The sequence below is a fragment of the Phycodurus eques genome, chromosome 12 (genome assembly GCF_024500275.1).
Source record: "Phycodurus eques isolate BA_2022a chromosome 12, UOR_Pequ_1.1, whole genome shotgun sequence".
In the NCBI taxonomy this organism is placed as follows: domain Eukaryota; kingdom Metazoa; phylum Chordata; class Actinopteri; order Syngnathiformes; family Syngnathidae; genus Phycodurus; species Phycodurus eques.
Window position 1 is genome coordinate 12,096,769 of NC_084536.1, and position 16,472 is coordinate 12,113,240.

General features: G+C 40.7%; 1 protein-coding gene across 2 annotated transcripts in view; it reads left to right on the plus strand.

The window, feature by feature from the left end:
* The first annotated feature begins 176 nt into the window (after nt 1-176).
* calcrla (calcitonin receptor-like a) overlaps nt 177-16,472 on the plus strand; it is a 32,003-nt gene continuing 15,707 nt past the window's right edge. For both annotated transcript variants that reach the window (XM_061692243.1, XM_061692244.1), the window contains exon 1: nt 177-350. The gene's annotated coding sequence lies outside the window, so the exon portion shown is untranslated. The remainder of the gene's footprint in view (nt 351-16,472) is intronic.

A 16,472-nucleotide genomic window follows, 5' to 3' on the forward strand; every position in this document is an offset into this window, starting at 1 on the left:
AACTAGTCTTGATCTCCATTAAGAAACAAATCAAATTTTAATCCACATTAAAGCAAAAGTGTGCGAGTTATTTTATGAATGAGCACAAGCGCCACTGTAGTGCACGTTCACGCCATCGGCAGGCGCGCATGCACGCTGCAGCCACGGGCTGGCTGTGACATCACAGGAAGCGGTGGGCTGCTTCCCAACGCCAACCTGACAGCAGCGGCGGCGGCGGCGGCTTAATCTTACTTTGCATCGCTCACCGTGTGAGCGTGTGTGTGTGCGCATTCTATTCTCTTTGCTGCGACGACACCCGAGACTTGGACACCGATTTTACAACGAGATCCACTTTGGACGGAGCCTTCCCGGTAAGACGGCATAGTAGTGAATGGTGTGCGAGTGTGCGTTGTTATTCACGCAGCGGCAGCAGCATCGCGGGTGATGCGAAGCGAAACGAATGCGGCGCGGTTGCAGTTTGCTCAGCCGTGCGTGTCGATGCGTAATGCATAGATTCCTGCCACCATCCCGCCGTGCGCTGCCCTCAATCCAATAGCAATCGCGCCAATGTGTCTAATGACAACATGGATGCGTTGGGAACGCGCAGCTGGGCTTACACTTGGCATGCATCTGTCTGGTTCTCGCACCGGTTGACTGGGAAATCCCAATATTCTGCTTGCTGCTTTTTCATTTTTTATTTTATTTTATTTTTTATGGACATTGCTGTTGTGCTAAGGCGTTATTCGTGCATACTTTTGAGCTCGTACTTAATTGCAGCATCACTACACTGCATGTATTTTGGAGGAGGCACGCACGTAAAGAGTGCAACACAGTGGTTTTCAAACTGGGGTCCGCGAGCTGTCGCGTCGGTACCTGCAAAGTAATTTGCAATCAATTGTTTTATTGGCGCGCTGCACGGTCCCCATGTATATGTATATGATACGAGTACCAACCAAATTACTCCTCCCTAACTCAGTTTTTGAAGCCAATTCAAAGCTCTGCTATGATTGTGATGCATCACATAAAGCTGACATCACATTCTTTTCTCATGTTGCATTTTACAGGCAGTCTTGTAAAATATAACTCAAAGTCACGTCAGCAAAATTACAAGTATATATTTATATATTTTTTCCCCATTTTTTGGTCTGCATGTGGTTTATGCCAAGACAGACACAATACAGATACTTTTTATTCATTTATTTATTTTACAGCAGTTTTATAACAGTACAAGTTTCTTAACTGAAAATAACTGGTTCAAGTTAGTCACCATGTAGAATATGTTGTTGTGATCTTTCATGCATCAAAAGTCATTTGGTTACTTTTACTGAAGTAATATTGAGTAAAAGTCTTCCGGTATTTTCTGTACTTAAGTAGTCAAATATATTTTCTGATATTTTATGTACATAGGTATGTAGAAGTAAAAAAAGAAAAATGGAGTTTTGATAATGTTGATTTATTTTCATGTTATTTTTATTTCTTATATATTTCTTTATTATATTAGTTACCTGTATATTACCGGTGCACCCATATTTTCAATGGACTCCCTTTGCAATTATCCTTAACCCACATCAGTACAGGTATGCAGGACTATTCTTCCGTTCTGTGCATTATGCAGGCATTATGTCAACAAACTTTTATTTTTTATTTTTATTTATCAGATTTTAATTTGTAATAACTAAATTGGTCAGGATAAATGTATAGGAGTAAAAGTACACATTTTATGGGGCAGATGTATTGGGGACCGTTGCCAGATATCTAAGAAAACAAGTAAAGTACAAGTTGTACAAAACATAAATACCAGTAACCAAATTAATTTTTATGCATGCAAGATCACAACAAGATTGCTCTCTTCTCCTATCGGTGACAAGAATACAGAAAGGTTAGCTTTACTGATAAGCGAGTGACATGGTAATAAACAGGGGTGCACATTACAATTTTGGTCTACTTTTCAAATGAGCACCAGAGGTGGTTGCTTGATGCTCATTTTCTTTCATGACCCGTCGACCTCACTGGATGAACTTATGTGTGTGTAAATGTATGTGTGTGTAAAGCAAAGCAAAGCTAATTTATTTATGTAGCGCATTTCATACACAAGGTCACTCAATGTGCTTTACATGATTAAAAGCATTTAAAAAAAAAAAACATCATATAAACATTTAAAACAAAGAAAAAAAAAGTACAATTATAACAGCGTACAGTGCAAGAAATATTTAAAAGTGGAAATGCTATAATATTTAAAAGTGAAAAAGAAGAGTTTTTAACCTGGACTGAAAAACATTCACACTTGGGGCTGATGTCACTTCTGTTGGCAACATATTCCATTTTTGTGCAGCATAATAGCTAAATTCTGCTTCACCATGTTTGCTTTGGACTCTGTGCTCCACTATTTGACCTGAGTCTGTCGATCTCAGAGCCCGACTGGGTTTGTATTCCATTAGTATTTCTTTCATGTACAGTGTTCCCTAACCACTTCGCGCTTCACGTTTTGCGGCTTAAGTGCTTCGCGGGTTTTCCCCAAATATTAATAAAATAAATAAACTCATAAAAATACAGCCATATCGGCAGCCGTATTGCGGAAAGACTCGTTGTTTCATGTTGAAGCGCGCGAGAGAAGGTTTTCCTGCATGCCAAACAAAGAGATGAGTTGACACAGAGGCTTTGTACATGCCTGTACTGTACGGGCACTCATACAAGGCGTGTGATTGGTTCCCGGCGCGACATCGACCAATGAGAACACAAGTGGATTTATCCCGTGAGCTGATTGGCTGCGTATCATCGCAGCCTCTCCCAGTATCTTCCCTTGTTGTGTCTCGCCAGTCTCGTCCACGCTGTTGTGTTCGCAATAACATTTTTGTTTAAGCGCTAATTTTTTTGATTAGTTAAGCAAGCCCTTACAAAGCCGCCGAAGCGCTGTGGCCCTGCGAAAGCTTCCTTCGGGGCGCCCAAGAGGAAGAAGAAGATTACGACCATCAGCGAAAAAGTGAAACTTTTAGATTTGATCAAAGAGGGCAGAAGTTATGCATCTGCGACACGCCATTATGGCGTGAATGAATCTACAGTGCGGTACATCAAGAAGGAGGAAGCAAACATCCGCAAAACTGCCTCCAGCAGAAGAGTCTCCGAGTCAAGTGAGAGCCTCTCCTCCTCCACCAACGCAAGTCTCTTCGCCTCATTCCGAAGGCAATGTTGATGAATGTTAATTACTGTATAATAAATGTTAATTACTGTATAGGTTTTTAGAATTAAAGATTTAAGTAAATACGTGTACTGTTGTAATCTTTGTCTCAAATATGTCAAATATAAATACTGTTTACATATTTTAAACATTCTGGTACAACACAGACACATCCACAAACATTCCTGGGGGGGGGGGGGGGCAAATCCTACTTTGCGGTTTTTCACCTTTCGCGAGGGGTTCTGGTCCCCATTAACCGTGAAAAACGAGGGAACACTGTATTCAGGACCTAAACCATTTAGTGATAGACCAGTAGCAGAACTTTATCATCTATTCTTAAGCTGACTGGGAGCCAGTGTAAAGACTTTAGAATTGGAGTAATATACTCTGACCTCTTTGTTCAGGTCAGAACCGGAGCTGCAGCTGTTTAATGCTCTTGTAGACATATGTCCTTTTTGTAACTTACTTATTTACTGTAAGCAATCAAACCTTTTTTTGTTTAATGACCTTATAACAGTTTTTTTCCCCCTTTCGGTCTTTTTGCGTATGCTTTACATTCACTATTACATTTTATTGTCTTAGTCTGAGCCAGTTCACAAATGGTAAACAGCCTGTACATACATACCTGTAGCAATAGACGTTCATTTAGACACTTTGTATATTATTTCATAACTTGCATTCTGTACATACCTATATAGTTTTAGAATCCAGTGAAGAAATGTTGGTGTTATTTATTTCAAATTTGTGTCAAAAGGGGGAGGACCATGGTTGTGCCAGCCCACACTGCTAGCAGGAAGATGATGGGGGTGGTGTTTATTAATAACTGTAAGAATTATCGAAACAATCTAGAAGGCTTACTTTATCCAAGTGCACTTAAAAAGAACTCTGGCACATTATCCTCATTTGTGCAGTTCACATTATAAAAAAGCATAATAATACGCCAATAAGTGAATAGCAGAGAATAGATTCCACACAAACAAAAATAGGTGAATTTGTAAATCACGAACCACAAATAGCCCGGGTTCACTGTACAGTAATAATCATTTGATATGCCATCGTTAAACCTTTTCATCCCTACAGCGTAGTAGACCGCACATGCACACATTATTAATGGGTTTTCGGCACAGGAATGTGGGGCCGTTTGAAGCAGAATGTCAAACAGTGACGGCACTCACGAGGCTTTGATGTAAGCCACTGTCACGGTTTGCTAAATCATCTGCACCGTTACATAAGCTGCAGATTTGGACACGCTGGAAGTTTGTGGGCTGCCAAGTGTGCACAGAAACCATGTCGAGTGATGGTGATTATGTCTAAGAGCGAGAAGACGGGCGTGGTGATGATGATGATGATGATGATGATGGTCATTGTGTCAATTTGGTGTTTATTGGGCTTTGCGGGTAGGGGTGGGCGATATATATCGCCTTTGATATAATCGTGGACGTTGCTTTAACGATGTGCAATTTTACATTATCGAGTATTCATACGGTCTCGATAAGAAAACAACCGGACGGAAGAGCAAAAGGAGGACGCGCATGAAAGTCCTCATTCGCCGAATCAGCGGACATGACTTTGTCATTTGACTCAGTGGCAAGCAAAACAAACTCTCACTCTCAAACAAGTGGGTTGACTGCGAGAAACCTCAGGAGTTTCGCAGCTTAACAAATGGGTCAATGGTCGCTACGGACCTCAATGGAACGTTTGTACAGTTTTTTGTTTGCCAACAGGTAAATGACACAGGTCACTTGATGTACGTGCTGCCTTCCCAAACGCGACCAATTTACAAGCGAAACAACGAGAATGGAGAATGGACGGTGCTTTTTCGATCATATATCCAATGGAGGATTTATTCATTGTGATTAACATTTACAAAGAAAACTGCGTTGTCAAAGTCATCCAGACAGCTGGTGAAGCTGGCGGAGGAGCATAGCCCTACGGCCGCATTCTAAGTGATTATCTCACTATCCCGTCACTGATCACCCACTGCTTTGCTTATTTAAACACAGCTGCTAAACTTGTCACAGAGAATTAAAAAACAAACAAACAAAAAAAGATTTCACGGTCATGATGTCACAATCGTCATTGTCATAGTTAACTAGTGACTGTATCGGAATACATTTCTCTTCCCTGAGTATGAGGAAAACATAAACTTTGCGATTCCACAAGCATGACTACCGCTAAAGAAAAAATAAGTAAACCTGCACACCACACTTAGAAGACCCTCACCGAGTCATTTAGCAAACACCGACTGTACAATTTGAAAAAGCAAGTGAACGTTGGCAAGACATAAAGAACGCCATCAACTACATTTCTTTCTGCAGTGTTTCAGCCAAACTTGTATGCCAGTGTGGCCTGTAGTGACAAAGCAAAATCTATTTGGTTTATTTATTTTTTTTAGGTTAGGTTTACAATCATCTTACCTGTTTTTGCTTTGTTTTGTTAGAAAATCTGAACTAAAATACTATTGTGCAAACCTCATTTGGCATATTCTCCTGTATAGACCCTGGACATAACTATAACTTCAAGTTATAATTGTTCAATTTTGCCAAACAATATTCATGTGCAACGTTTTGTGTGTGTGTTTGTGTGCATTCTAATAATGTATGTAGCACTTTACAAAATAAACGAGCTGTTGTTCTGAAAACGCTGAGTCTAGCATTAAATGTCCTGGGAAGTAAGTAGAGATTTACAGCATTTTTTTCACCAGTGCATGCGCGAAATGCAACAAGAAGTCGTTCATGTTGTTTTCAAAAATCCATTTGGGACAAATTCCAGGGTTTACACTTTGACAAACTCCTACTAGCGAATTTACCCAAATGAGCCCTAATCAGGGCGGCACGGTGGATGACTGGTTAGAGCGTCAGCCTCACAGTTCTGAGGACCGGGGTTCAATCCCCGGCCCCGCCTGTGTGGAGTTTGCATGTTCTCCCCGTGCCTGCGTGGGTTTTCTCTGGGCACTCCAGTTTCCTCCCATATCCCAAAAACATGCATTAATTGGAGACTCTAAATTGCCCGTAGGTGTGAATGTGAGTGCGAATGGTTGTTTGTTTGTATGTGCCCTGCGATTGGCTGGCAACCAGTTCAGGGTGTACCCCTCCTCCTGCCCGAAGATAGCTGGGATAGGCTCCAGCACGCCTGTGACCCTAGTGAGGAGAAGCGGCTCAGAAAATGGATGGATGGATGGAAATTGTAAAGCTTTTTTCCCTACGCCGTCTAATGTGCACGGAGTATGGTGTCAAAGTTTGATGGTCATTTTGAGAATTTCATCCTTTAAATTTTGGTTGTTGTTTACAGTGATGTGCAAATCATACTTTAAGGTTACCTGATGGATGGATGCTTGGATGGATAGATAGATTGAATTAGAAAAGTAAAATTTTCAGGAGTTCCTGTGTGATGTGTGGTGGTTGTGATGACCCAAGTATGAATTAGTTATAATTTGTCAATACACAGAATGTTAGTGCGCTTTATTTTTAATTGTAGCCATTCTGATTTAAAGACATAGTGATCAGATAAGTGTTTACTGCTGGTATGGTTTATGCGCATCAGAATTAAGCAGACACACAGGATTTGGAAGCGTTCAAAGCTGCCAGTTGGCAGGGATGTTAAATGGGTCCGGGTGACCTCGCTGTGACATCTTCACATGACCTGTACTAAATACATGAGCTGACTATGCAGTAGGAATGGCGAGCAATCCATCATTTATCACCCCCCACCCTCCGGAACTTTCATGCCGGGTGTTTATTGTGCGTGTCCCAAAAACAGCGAGGAAGCGTGGTCCAGACAACGGTCTTGGCAACATAGCTCCCAAAGCCCTGGCGATCTCTATGGCATGGTGGATCTGTTCCTAAACGGTGGCATTTGGAATCTGTGTCAGTGCAATCTAATTCAAAGCGCAGTAACTGAAAAGAAACAACATTACTTGAATTTTTAACAAAATGCCATTGCTAATGTTTTATGCTAGCCATCACGGACCCTTACCCATAAGCAAAAGCTTCACTCATAAATCTATATGCGATGATTCTCATGTAGCATAACCTCCCCATAAGTTATTGAGGTACAGTGGTCTCCATTTTATCGCCGCATCCTTTATTCCCAATTCCTCAAGGCTTGTAGAGAGTACATTTAGCTCATTGCCTGTCACTCATTTTCAAAGATGTTTCGCATATTGCCAACATGTTTTAGAGCATTTTGATTGTCGCCGGGGGTGGAGGAGGACACCTTTTTTACCCTAAGTGTTCCCATGTGTGCGGCAAAAAGCGCATTCGGAGCAGCCAAAAATCCCCTCGGACTGCAAAAGTGTCCCCTGAAAATGTCGGAATTTGAAATTCACAGACCCTCTTCCACGCCTACCCGTTGGAAAACCTACTTGACGAATATATACGTCGGTGGCAGTAAAGCTTTGGATTCCAGTTGATGAATAGAAACATCCATCACAGTGAATGAGTTAACAAAGAACCTGGCAACAATTGTTTGTTTTACTATCCTTCAGAGACGAGCTTTTGAGCTTTTGTGTTGCAACCCTGATTAAATCAGCAACCCAGGTGAAAAAAATATTCAATTTCCTCATGCTCAAGTTAACATATAACATAAAAGAGCAATGTACCATTGCAGCAGTATTAATTAAAATTCCACCGTCGGATTCTGGATTCAGTTTCTAAAACCTTTTGAGGTCATATTTCCACTCATCCATTATGAAGGGCCGTATTGATTTGGGCACACAAGGTGCTTAACGGGAGCTGTCGCGGGCAAGGGGAGCTTTGTCTGTGCGCACTGGTGGACAGTGGAAAGAGGCCGTGCACTCTCTAAGGGTGTTCCGTGTTTGTGAGAGCTAAACAAAGCACCGGGCTTGACACAAGCTTCCTGATTTACAGTGTGGGAGGGGTCACCTGGCATACAGCGCATGTAGAGGAAATGGTCCCCAGAGGCTCCGAGTGCGTCCGTCCTCCAAAGGTGAACTTGCGGTGCTGCTTTGTCATGTCGTGTTTGCGTGCATAAAATTATTTACATTTGCAGGTGGCCACACATGATAGGCAAAATGTACTATATGGAAATGTTATATTGGAAGTGCATTATCCATCTAGATATGCTGTTCTGGTACAATACATGTTGTATGAGGGAAACATGAAACAAATACACTAAGAGTTTCTAGGATGAATTTTCTGCTTAAGTCGGAATTATTTATAAACACACCCCTGCTATAGCACAGTTGTTTTTTTTATTTTTTATTTTTTTTTACAGTAAACAGGCAAGTCTGAATTTAGAGTTGCGCGCCTTCAGTGTAGTACAACCTTGTGCTGCAACATGCCAGGCAGCATCGAGCCGTGCTGGATGGAGATGTATTGTTGAGAGCACGAAGAAGAGGCAGAGAAGGTCCCTTAAGAAGCAGTAATAGTCATTGTTCCCACAGAGCAGAGAAAACATGTTGTATGAGTGATGTTGTGTACTTTGTTTGAGCAGCTTTGTTGCTGCTCCATGTGTGTTAAATAGCTGTTGTTAGAAGGTTTAGAATATCTATGACAGCCATGCTAATTTAGGTTAGCCTGTGTTTCACATTATACAGTATGTTAGCATCAAACCAGCAGACTTGTTTGATTCTGGTTCTGTTTGCTTAAATATTTTGGCGTTTGAATATATTCAATATTTAAGTTTCTTTTGTTTTATATGTCAGTTTTTTTAGTATACAAATATTCCAGAACAGTTCCATATCATTTCACACTCATTTTACAATGTTACCTTTTTTTTTCTCCAAATGACTAAGGAATAAACTTTTTAATAGTCACTCATTCGAGCAGAAACCTACACATGTGGCAAAGACTCTTTGTATGGCTGCGCGATTGTGGGCAAAATAGTAATCACGATTATTTTGATTAACATCGTAATCACAATTACTAGTCACGATTGTTCTTCGTGTTAGAGAAAAACCTTTACTTTAATTGCACTACTTTTCAACAAACAATATGGAACAGTTTTCAGTGCAAATTGAATCTTTCGATAAGAATAAATGATAGATAATATTTAAAAAAATGTACCCCCAAAACTTCTACTTTACCAAGGGCTAACTGAGTAAATATGCTCTTACAAAGTGGAGTCATGAATGCGAACCTAATGGAAGAAAATACAGTTCATGCATAAAACGCAATAACAGTAGGCAGTAAGCACTGACTTTTCACTTAAAAATCCCCGTCAGTGTAGTGAATTGTAAAGGAAAGGTCCGTCTCCATCGTTCAGCTTGATTGGTCAGTCGTGCACGGTCATAAGCTGCAAAGAACTTGACACTTGTAATTTCTCTTTCTATTTACTTCTGAAGTTTTCTTACCAGCCGAAAAGTTGAAGGCAGCAGCTACATCGATTGCTCACACCGCCTCTCTACTACATTGGAAATCAATGTCATTTTAAGCATTCATTTTGAAGTTGGCCAAGGAACGTGGTGCCGGCACTTAATCAAGCCTTAACCATACAATTACCCCCGAGCAGCTGACTAGGTTGTGGGCACTGCTGCAAATGAAGCACTTTTCATACGCAGCAGTGCCCACATTTTAAGTCTAAAAAATTGCATATGACCAGGCTCATTTAATCATGGCAGCCAAAATCACAATCACGATTAAAATTTGATTAATTGTGAAGCCCTAACGCTCTGTATCCTCCGCTAACAACCCTGGCTAAACATAGCTCCTCCCTGACAAACAAAAATGTTGAACAATCGAGATTTATCACTTCATCATACTTCCTTGATACCAATTACTACTTTGCTATTAGTCAGGTCTTTGCCGCCATCTTGTGGTATCTTTAAGTGTTCATGAAAGAGTACAAAAATACACCTGCAAGCTACGGATTCAACACTTCTAGGCCATAAATATAAAACAATCAAATGAAAAACAAGAAGTACAGAGGTAACCTACGTATTATGACTTCGCTGTGCAAACTAGTTCATTGCGCACTGTTCGGAACCTTGAAAGGTCGTACATCCGGACCATTGTAAACCGAGGAGCCCCTGTATGCGGACTGAGAAGGCAGTGCTACACCATGAGGAACGGACGTGTCGCAGCTAGTAGCAAATAGGACAGGACAGCAAGAGTTAGCCAGCTAGTGCTTGCGTCTTTGGTTCCCTTAAAAGGCGGTACCGTATAGAAACCTAAGTTATTAATAATAATGGTTTGTGTTGCAACTGGCTATTGAGTGCCAATCCTCCGTGAAAAGCATTCAGGACAATAAAGTGATCACAGGGGATATGCATAGCAATTAAAGAAATGCACATTCCTCTTTGTGTAAAGCGGGACTAAACAATATTAGCGTCATGGATGGAATATTACCAATCTGCTTAAAGTAACAGATTGGTTTTTACACCATTATTTGGACCAGATCTAACCTGTAGTCTCTACTGCTAAATACCTGCTGTAGACATCTCAGTTGGGTTCCCAATTAGCTAACTTAGTCCAGTGTAAAAATGTAATTTCCATGACCTGAGTGCCAGAAGCCATGCCAAAGACAGGACTCTCCATAATTACTGCTATTAATTGTTCTGAAGCTGAACAAATCCAGAAACCGCTTGTGAGCAAAACATATGCTATTGTTGAAGGCTGTCCTAACCTTGCTTAGTGCTATTGATGTGCTTGACACATAAAATCCAGTGACCTGTGAAAATATTGACCCAAGCAGTGGAACAAATTGGTCGAATTAACCATGTTTTCCCAGCAGACTGCACTGCATGCTTTTGGTCAGGGACATACTTAGCATGTTAAGCAATTTTAAAAACAGTCAATATGTCCCTAAAACCACATCAAAACATTTGTTAGGAGATTTACAAGTAGCTTTGCAGGTGCAGTGCATGATGGAGCTGGGTTTATTTTTAACCTGTGTATTTTTATCAAGCTATTTGTACAATTTTTCCCTTGCGCAGATGAGAGGCCCCGACAACAGGATCCCTTTGCCATGATAAAACCTTGGTACTCTTAAACCCTCCAAAGTCAACTCGAGATACAGCATACAGAAATATAGTTGGGAAATCTGCAACTGCAACGAGTGGCATGCTTGTTGTCGAAGTGCCCCTTGATCATCCTTGTTTTGCAGCTATTTTATTTTATTTTTTTTGCGTTTTTTTTCTTTTTTTTTTAACCTGGCAGGAATGGGAGCTCTGTAACAGTCGGAGGCTTAGTGATTTGGTACAGTAATAATTGAGTCGGAACAGATGAATACTTTTCAATAATCGATTATTAAATAGCAAAAGTGCAGCACCCGTGAATTTGTTCTCAAGCGTTTTTGTGAACCATTGCATCAATACAAGTGATCTAAATAACTCACTTATACTAGCTTTGAGTGAATAACAATATGATTTAGACAATGTCATGTAAGTTAGAAACTTGTGTTTTGGCTGTTCCTTCTTGGAGCACCTCTCATGAGCAGAATGAATTCATGTTAATTAAAATGTTACATTTAAGTCCCTCAAAACCCACACCAGCTAAATTAGAAAATATGGCAACATTTAACTCGAGCTGCGGCTCTGGGGTAGGTGACCAACTGACAGGGATGTCACATGACTGCGCAAGCGACTCAGCTTTCTGCGACATGAACGGAGACACACGAGACAGTGTGCGATCACATTGTTAGTTATGTGTTACTTAAGGCGCATTGATGTCTAAAATGACAATACACATGGTTGATATCCACTTCTGGATTTTAGTGATGCCGAACAAATGCTGTCTAAACACAATATTATACCTTATACCTTATTTTGCATCTAATATCATTTAAACTGAACAGGAAAAATTTAACAATTCCTTAAAGTATTGTGCTGTCCAAATCTTTTGTAGTCCTGTTGTTCAATGGGCACCATGGTGACCAGGTTTATTACTTCAAATGTGTTGAGACGATAGATTGTGGTATAACAACGGACAATCAGGACTGCCGGAAAAATCGTCGGTACCCCCCTACCAACCCTTGAGGACACGCTGCCATGATTAAGAGCATGCAAAATCCTCTTGGACCCTCCACATCCTGGTCACCACCTCTTCCAGCTCCTTCCCTCCGGTAGGCGGTGTTGATCAATGTAAACTAAAACAAGCAGACATTCCAACAGCTTCTTCCCTCTTGCCATTAAATTACTCAAGGCTAAGTGACTCTCCATAGTGTGGTTTTATGTTTTTGTCTCAAAAGTAATTTTTGTCAAAAGGGCTGTCTATTGTCGTACTAGAGTGGCTCCAACTACTGGAGACAAATTCCTTGTGTGCTTTTGACATACTTGGCAAATAAAGAGGGTTCTGATTCTGATTCTGATTTATGGTCTAAACTATGACTATAGGCAATTATAAATGTTTTTAGGGAGCCGTTTTTCAGATCGTGGGAAATTGCTGTAGATGTGTTCTTGGTACACATTTCATCAGCTACACTTTCAACAGTTGGTCTCAAAGGCCTGACACCTCACATTGTTTCAAGCAGCCCTTCCCAAACTTGGGACCCAGGTCAGTTTTTACTAGGCTTTACACGATCAGGATTTTTAGGGCCGATCACCGAACACCAATCAGTGAGTTTAAAAAAACGATAACCAATCACCGATCCCATCACAAGATGGATCAATGTGTCTATTTAAATGACTTGTTCAGTTAATGTATATACTTGTGTACTGTATACTGAGTATCTTCAAAAGTATTCTCTATCATATTAGACAAAAAGGTAAAACATGAATGACCTCTACGGGCATTCAAGGATTGGCCACTGACATAAGCTTAAGTTTTCAGTCAGGTCAAACCAACATTACAACACGACAGAAATAATGGGTGCTAACTCAGTGTAATTAAATTACTTTATTGTAATTAAATTACGATTCAGTCGATTGTCCATGATATTGAAGCACTTTGTATTTTTTTTAGTCCAAATTCAGCCATATTACTGCACAATACAGAATAGTTGTTTTGGAGGGTTTTTTTCTGTGGCCTAAAGCGCCCAGTATACTTCAAAGTTATTGTAAATAAATACAAAAAAGCTTCAAAATGTTTGAAAGTTTCACATTTTATCCAAACTTACCACGCCGGTATGCTCGGTCATGGTGACGTACAGGACTCATCATAGTCGATGCGCTTTCATGAGCCGCGAGGAATTAGTGTGTTTCCGAGTTCCAAATCTGTTGCCAAAGGCTTGACAAAAAAAAAAAAAAGTTACTGTCCCAAAAATTGCATTTTCCAGACTCCAGAGACTATATTCCTCAGAGTTAACACCGCAGCAATGCCGCTTTCGCTCTGCACTCCATGTCCTATACACAATATATTTTATAACCATCATCACGTGGCCGCCACGTCAATGCCCCACATTCAACATGGCCGCCATGTAGGCATGGGAGGCACGTATTTTGGAATTGGATCTAGTCATATTATATATCTGTGACCCGGATATATGTCAGTCCCATTCCCTGCCTGCATTGCGTCACAGCGCCAGTAAACAACAGTGCCCAATTCTGGGACTAACAGACTTTGCCAACATCAATTTTTGGACACATTGTTCAGTCCTGACGGTCTGTTTTATCCGCTATCTGTTCTATCGGGGTCCGTTTTATCGAGGTTCCTCTGTACATATGTTTAAGTAAAGGTCGCTGTTAATGCAATACTTATTGTATTTTGGTAAGTTTTTGGTAAGAGGAAACCAATTGTCTACAGGTAAAGAAAATAAAATACAAAAATCTGGGGAAACCCAGAGTAACAATATTTATCAGCAGCCAGTGCCTCATTTCCCAGTTTTTCCCAAGAGCTACAGTGATACTGGCGCAGTCTTTCCGGTCTTCCATTTTCATAGCTGTGTGCACATACAATATGTGCCTGCCCTGGGACCGCATGAATGCAATGACTCAAGCATTTATGCATCATTCATGTCTGTTAACACAACTTCCCTGAAATACATCGATGCAGAAAATATTGCCTGTATTGGTTTCTATGGTTTGATTGAGAGTTGAACAAGGCTCCTCCCTCACATCTGTGTGGGAGTGCTATTGTTTTCCATGACATCTGGTAGTGCCTTTGGCAACTGGGAGGTTTACAGGAGGGTCGTTCTCATGCTCTGGGATGCTTAACATCATTAAAATGATAAATTCAGATTAGTGTGTTTTTTTTTTTTTTCAGTCATATGGGAGAGATTATCAAATCCACAGCTGATCCCAGTTGAAATGCCCACTTGCTATATTTGGTATGGCCGACTGACAGAGGAAACCCTCGCAGGGAGTGTGCTTCCAAGCTGATCCTTCCTGCTGTGCAGTTCCTCTTCAATCCAAGCACTTTTCAAGCTTAACTACATCGAGTTTGAAAAGATGTCAATGCCAAAACATTTTTGCGTTAAAGGGAGTAAATATTATTATACTTCTTTTAATGCATGGTATCATTTGCTCATTTGTTTAATTAAGTTTCAGGCACCACATGAACACCTGCACACTGAAAGTTTGTTTCCCACAGAGGATGTTTGATGTTAAGGGTGTCATTAACTATGCTTGGAGCCACGTGTTGTGTGTGTTGAATGTTAAGGGGAAACTGGGCTCGTGTCCAACATTGGAGTGACAGTGAATTCCAGTGCTTAAACGCACAAAGAGGAAGTCCAAATATGCCGTATAGCTTATTGGGATACTTGCAGATGCATGGACAATATCTATATATACTTCACCATGTCCGAATGTTCAGCAGCTTTAATGTATTAAATATATATACAGTGTGTGTGTGTGTGTGTGTGTGTGTGTGTGTTTGTGTTTGTGTGTGTGCACTCGCACGCATGCGTGCATTGTCTATTTTTGCCTTGCCACCAGATGTACCTTGATGCAACTGAGCATATGGGATCCAGAGTTTAAGCAAAGTACAGTGTAACCTAGGAATATGAGTTTAATTTGTTCTGTAAACACGCTTGTATCTCAAATCATCTTTCCCCATTGAAATGAAGGGAAATGCAATAAATCTAATCCAACACCCCCTAAAAAAAACAAACACCAAAATTCAGTGGGATTTTTTTTTAAATAAGAAAAAACTATATCAAAACACAGTAATAGTTTGTGGCATATTTACGAATGAAATGGTTAATTGTAGACATTTTTGGGGGGTTGTCACAGCAAGGCCCCATGAATAGCGGTACTTATGTAGAATCTGTCAGATCCATGAGATGAGCACTCTGCATCAAATAGCTTATTTAATAATACTTTTGAGTAAGAAATTCCACTGTACTTGTGGAAAAAGAAAACATTTTGCTATTTATATATTGATATGTAATATACAGTATTTTTCTTTGTAATGAGGAGGTAGAGGCACTAATGCTGGTACACCCGCCTAACAAACTTGCAAATTCCACAAAGCGGAACCTGAGAATTGTAAGGTGCCAGACATCCTGCAGGGCAGAAGGATGTTTACAGTGCAGCTTCTCCTCTTTAGGGACAGTGGGAGTCGATAAGTTGCGGCTGAGCTCCGGCATCGGCCACGGTGGGAAGGCAGTAGCTGTTACGCAGAAGCTGTTCCCCAAGTATTCAAATGGTTGGAATAAGGTGACGTCAGCTCTCGGTCAAAACCGAACATGACTAACCACTTCTGTGAGACAGTACACATAACAGTGCGCCGCCCACAGTTGCCACTGCTTTGTGGTCGGCTTTAATTGACCTTAAAATATCAATATTCAAGTGTACTGGAGTTCTCTTAGTTTTCAGCTCCAATTAGCAGGTTGGAATTGTATTTATTTAAACTGAGGACATCCATCCATCCATTTTCTGAGCCGCTTATCCTGACAAGGGTCGCGGGAGTGCTGGAGCCTATCCCAGCTATCATCGGGCAGGAGGCGGGGTACACCCTAAACTGGTTGCCAGCCAATCGCAAGGCACATATAAATAAACAACCATTCGCACACACATTCACACCTATGGGCAATTTAGAGTCTTCAATGAACATTCCGTGCATATTTTTGGAATGTGGTAGCAATGAATGTGGGTTTTGTCTCAAAAGATGAATGTGAAACAAGAGATCAGCAGTTCAGCACTGAAGATCTTACATCTGGATCCGATACGACTAAGACACATTTTCACCAAAAAGTTTAATTGATTATTCAAATAAATAGCTTTGGGTTTTGCATTTGCATGCTACAGTTACAGATAGATGTGTAATGAGTATAATTAATTAAATTGAAATTGGTTTCTGTGGGCGGCATGGTGGGCGACTCGTTAGCACGTCTGCCTCACAGCCTGCTTCAAATCCGGCTTCGCCTGTGTGGAGTTTGCATGTTCTCCCAGTGCCTGCGTGGGTTTTCTCCGGGTTCTCCGGTTTCCTTCCACATACCGAAAACATGCATGGTAGGTTAATTGAAAACTCTAAATTGCCCA